Here is a 6,275-nt window from a genome sequence, read left to right on the forward strand (position 1 = left end):
GAGTGTAGAAAATATCTTGGGTTCCAAGTTAAGATTGTGAAAAGACCAAAAGGACATATTCCTTCTACAAGCAAGTTAGGTGAGAATTAAAGGCTAGAGTACAAGCAAAAAACACCAAGTCCTCCCAATGACTTAATTAAAAAGGTTAGGGATTTAGTCAATTTTGGTCCCTCGACTATGCTCAAAGGAAATTTAAGAAGTAATTGCAAAGCCATTAGGATTTAATTAAGTAATTAAATTCGGGTTTAAGGAATTAATTTCTAGGGTGTCACAACATCCATACCGTCCATCTTGAGAAATCAAAGCCAAGAATCTTACCATTACTGAATGTTGATCCCGGTGGGAGGGGTTACATGTTTGGAAGAGGGGGAGGTGGGTGAATAGACTTGTATACAGTTCTTTAAAATTTCTTGCTATATATTCGGATGGTTGAAACAAAGAGTGGTCTTGTTTTAGTCAACCTTTCCGTAAAGAGTCTGGCAGCAAAAATATTTCATCCCTTTTAACTTGGTTTGTAAGTAAATTTGATCTTTATGAAATCTTAGTTTTGTTGGAGCGTGATAATGTAAATGCTTAAAGTAAAATGATAGAGAGAAAGATTTTTGAAGTGGTTCGGCCAAAATCCAGCCTAAGTCCACTATTCTCCTTAAAATTCATGGAGGATTGCACTAAAAACCTTAGTACAAAAAGACCCCTCAAGTGTTGAACACAAAGCTGGCTTTGAGTGTCTTGATTTTTCAACTTTACACAAGTTTACTCCGCCTCTTTTTACTTATTCTAAGTAGATACAAGATTTATCAACACAAAGTTGTTGATTCACCAACGCATAGACCTGGCTCTTGAATGTTTTCTTGATCTTCATTGTTTGCAGCTCAAGTCTCACTGTATGTAGCTTTTAAGCTTTTGTTGCTCTCTCACTAATCACTTGATTTAGCACTTGAAAGCTTTGAATACTTGTAAGTTTTTACTTGAAAGACCAACACCTTCTTCAGTCTTGATTGAATGTATTTATATACAGTTTGAAATAAATTCGTTGGAGAGAGATGAATTTCAAACTTCCTTTAACTAGTGGGTAATGACCAGTGGACAATTCGAAAGGTTTCTTTTTGTCAGATTTCAACCGTTGACACACCTTTATCTGCTGAACATTACTTTTTGTTCTGCTCCTTTTATCTAGTGTTTCAAAGGAAAATCTCCCTTAGGATGTGTACCTAGGACACCTTTTGCCTTGGTAACATTTTGACATAAAGCTTTTGTTAATTTAAGATTTCGAATTGTTTGCATAGTAAATTTCTCGAAGAGTTAACTCTTACCATTCGAGTTAATGTTTCAAACCTTAAGCTTACAACCTTTCGGATTCGAATAGTTAACTATTCAATTTTCTACTACAAATCCCCTATATTTGGTAAGGTAGGCCCTTCCTTTCTTCAACCTTTGTAACCTTTCAAAATTGTACTCTTCGAATCAATAACATCCACCATTGTAGCCTGTCACCAGCTTCTCTGATGGTCCTGGATGCCATTGGAGAAGGAGCAAAAGAAGCGACATCCTATCATTAGCATCAATCTCCCATAATTCCAGCCTCTTCTTCGCAGTAAGCACATCGTCCACAACAATCAAATTTCTATGATTTGCGTCATATATTTACATCACTTATAATTGTTGGGTAAAAAGGTGGAAAATCCCAAAAAAAAAAAATCCTAAGGAAAGATTATTACTATATGGAAATAAGGCAAAAAACTGGGAAGGAAAAGATGGAAGATTCGATAGAGGTTAGCACGAGTTTGAACAAATCGTTCTTTTCCCTAAAAACCTTATTTTCTATCTTCCACAAGTGCTAGGAGCGTTGTAGCCTAGGTTTCCCAGGATAAAACATGCTAAGATTCCTTGTTTTAGCACACAAACAAAGAATCCGGCGAACAAAGCAAAGTATGAACACAACTGGCTAAATAAACGAGCAGAAGCAGATTTTTTGAGAGCTAAAAACGTAGTGGAATTCCTTGTTTCTTGTTGTGTTAAAAACCTGCTGCTCTACCCTCTCTTATATAGGGTTGAAAGAGTTGGTACCCTTCAACATGGCATTTAAATTGGTATTAAAACCAATTGTGTAACACCTAAACAGCCATGCCCACTAATTGAGATTAAATTCAGAATTCAAAAATTGGAATTAATGCAATATTAATTCCGTAACGGATGAATTTAATCTTCTCAACAGTCAGAACTTTTGGGTTCCAGACCGTTGGCATACAGGGTGAAGTTTCGACCTCAAAGCTGTTCAGTTTCGGCTTAGGCCAAAACCATGGCTACTTTCGGCCTAAGCACACAAGTGCTATGGCCGAAACCATTAGGAACTCTCGGCCTAAGCACACAAGTGCTATGGACGGCCGAAACCGTGGCTATGTTGTGATGGAAAAATGATACCGAAGTTTGGCATAACTTAGCCCGTAAAGCCTGCTAATTTCGGACGACACTCATGCCCGTAGGTGCCGGCACACAAGCTTAGGCTTGATTCAAGCCTTTTCGATCTCTCTCATTTCGGGATTTGATTCGCACCCCCCTCCCTGAGCGCGAGAGAGAGCCTCTATGCTATACAATTCAATAAGCTTAAAAAGAGCTCTTGTATAAATAGTGGGGCAAATCCACTTCTAAAACTAATGTGAGACAAAAACTTCACTTTTCCCTTCATTTTTCCAACTCAAATGGGTTTACTTTGAGAATCAATATCTCATTCACCCATTATCTCAGTCTTGGGTGAGAAAGAGCTTCAAGGAGAGGCTTAGGATTGTAAGAAGAAAGTGGTTTTCGGTCTTCAAAGGTAACACATGCTATACAAAACATACTTTCTATTGCTATGAATGATTATTGGCTTCTATTTGATGATTCTTGGTGTATTTGTGGGATTTGATGCATAATCTTGTGATAATGCATGTTAAAGCTTGTATTTAGGGTTCTTGAATGCCTTTCTTTGAGCTATTCTTGGGTTCAAGTCATATCTTTGTTGTGTGTGAGGTTTTGGGTGTTTTGGACTTGAACTTGACCTTGGAGATAAATTTCCCCGAAGGGAAAATTTTGGTGTACAGGAGGTATGTAACACCCCACTTTTCTTAAACTTAATTGCAATTCTAAAACCAAAATCATGATAAACTAAGCAGCGGATAAACAACTTAAATAATGAACTAGTGGGAATGTCACCGCCACAACCACCTCTCCACGGTGATTGCACAGGCTAAGGATGGAACTAAATCATTAAATCGAACTAACATTTAAATTACTTAATTTAGAGTCATAAAGGGAAAAACACCCCGGTGTCTATCACCAAACATAAACATCATAAGTCTACAATCCATCAAATAAGCATCATAATAATAATAAGAGTTTAGACTACTAGATCTACTAAGCTAGTCTAACTCGTTCATCTCTCAAACGCTGAGCCCACCTGAAAGGGGTTTTGCAAAACAACAAGTAGACAAGTAGGAAAACACCCGTTAGCACGAAGTTAAGTATAACCACACTCAACCCTGTAAAGTACTACAATATATACTTTGGAAAGTCATTTGTTCACAAACTCTAATCAAGCAATCTCAATACTTAGACAACTTTAAGATACATCACAGACTTTCTATATGCTCGCAACCTAAAATATCATCAGACATGCTTATATATATATATATATATATATATATATATATATATATATATATATATATATATATATATATATATATATATATATATATAACTCATCAACATAAATACTCCAACACATATTTCTCATAACAAAACTCATCATAACGAACTCATGCTATCAATCAATTGCATGCCAACAATCAATATGAAATCATCTTCATGCTTTCAAGTTCTCATCATGCAAACTAGATGTATAAGACATCAAAATGCAACTAAAGCAATCATACTCAATATACAATATCAATTAATCATTCTCAAATGCAATCTAGTGCAATACCATTCTCAAATGCAATCTCGTGCAATACTATACTCAAATGCAATCTCGTGCAAACATTCTCATTATGCAATCTCGTGCAATACTATAAGTATACTCATAGAATTGTTTATAAAATAGAATACTTTTCTTTGGAGGTTTCTTAGAGTCACAATGACTCGCTTTCTTTCTCTTGAGTCTCTTGACTCGAATTCTTTCTTGCTCAAACTTTCTCATACTTCTCGTTTCTCTACTTGTGCGAGGCAGGTACTCTGCCGCAGCGAAGCCCTAGCGTACGGTGCAATCTCGTGCATCCGCCACATCTGTAACTACGGAACCTCTAACTCGTGGGGAGGTAGGTCTTCGCGAATCGTGAATGGACCTAATCGGCTCGGTAATCTAGCCGACCACATACTCAACTCGCCCACAGAACCACTCTCTTGGTTCTTTATCTTTCTTTCTTGCTTGCTTTCTCTGTGGAATCAGGTATCGTACTTTTAGTGTGCACACCCCCTAACTAGGATTCCAAGCCTGGCGGGCAGTCTCCAACCTTGTAACGTGGGAATACACCACGTTACATGATAAATCTGTCAGATCGCAATGTCCGTTACTTTCTCTTTTACTCCGAAAGGACATAGTCCCAACGGGTCCTCCAAAACCGCACTTATATATATATATATATATATATATATATATATATATATATATATATATATATATATATATATATATATATATCTCATGCACCAAACTTATGCATGTCACATCTCCACAACTTCTCAATGCAACAAGATAAAGACTTTCCACATGCTCATGAGTTTTGGAAAATAATACTTAAGCTCACGTTGGCCACTTATACACTTTGAAAACAGATATGCTTGAAATGTAATTTAGTATACAACATACTTCAATTCTATATTATTGTGAATTTCTCAAAGAACACTTAATCATGCTGGGATTTCAAAACAACATGCTCTGTACATTTCATCAACTGGAATCTGACTATAATCTCCATGAATCATAACATACACCTTAGGCATGCTTTTCTAACATGACTTATTCAATTAATGATCATGCTTCTCAATTTAACGATCAAATAGTATCAAGCAACTCACAGAGGCAAAACCAAGTATGATACTCTTCATTTTCAAACACTAGAACATTACTGTAACACATTTGCTTCACAAATTCAATCATAAAATGCTCATTTCTAATCCAAATTCAACGAAATCAAAGCCAAAACGTGCGTCAAGACGGCCCAAAGGTACCGAGCCACAAGGGCCCATGACACCTGGCCCGAAACGACACGTAGCTGAGCCACAAGGGCCCGGCCACTGGACAGAGATAACTTAGGGACTATGGGGCGGGGCTGAACATGGCCCGCCCCCCTCATGACGTTAGCTTGCTGGCCCTAGGCAACGGCCCTCTCCTAGGGCCGATCCCTAGGCCCGAACGGCCACGGCTCTAGCCAACGGTCCCCTTGTTGGGCCGTTGCTTCTACTGGTGCACACTGCTTGTACACCAGATGAGTTCTTTTCATCTGTTAGGCATTTTTAGGCAAATTTAACACATCCAAAACATCAATAACACATCATAGGCAAGTAATAGATCACTTCATAGCTCAAAAACATAAAAAATCTAGCATTTCTACTCATTTCTACCTAAGAAACAAGGTTTCACAGAGCCAAAACTTAAAGTGGGAGTCCATGGGGTTATACTTTTGTAGACTTCTTCTTCTTGTTGGGATTCCTCCTTCTTCCCAAGTCAGCTACAACTCCCTTCACCACCTAAACATCCCAAACAAACCATACAACAAGCCTTAAGAGCTAAGTTCTCAGAGATGGAAGCTAGAAATCAAAGAAGCTAGGAGAAGAGTGGATGAATGGTTGAGATAGGCTAAAACTTATTGTGTTTTTCTTTGGCTTCTTGCAGGGCTTCTTGGTAGGGAAGACAAGGTTGGGAATCAAGAGGCAATGGCTGAAAACATTTCATTTTATAAGGCTCTAAACCCTAAGAGAAACACCAATGATTGGTTGAGAGCAAAGGAGTAAATTGGCTTGTTTCTAGCAAAGATCAGACAAAAGTTTAAAGAGTTCTCATAGTTCACCTTGCATCATGGACCCAAGTCTAGAAGGATAGATTTACATAGTTTGGGGGGTCAAAATAGATTTTTTCCAAAGATGATTTCTAAACAAACACTTGGTTCAGGTTTCTCCCGGTCTCACTCAGAATGGTTTCTCAGTTTAAAACTTGGTACGCGAAGTACCCGAAAATTTAGGATTTTGAATTAAAATAAGTTTCGGTGTTGAATTAATTTAAAATGTAACTCAAAATA

This window comes from Ipomoea nil, unplaced genomic scaffold (assembly GCF_001879475.1).
Source record: "Ipomoea nil cultivar Tokyo-kokei standard unplaced genomic scaffold, Asagao_1.1 scaffold2792, whole genome shotgun sequence".
NCBI lineage: Eukaryota > Viridiplantae > Streptophyta > Magnoliopsida > Solanales > Convolvulaceae > Ipomoea > Ipomoea nil.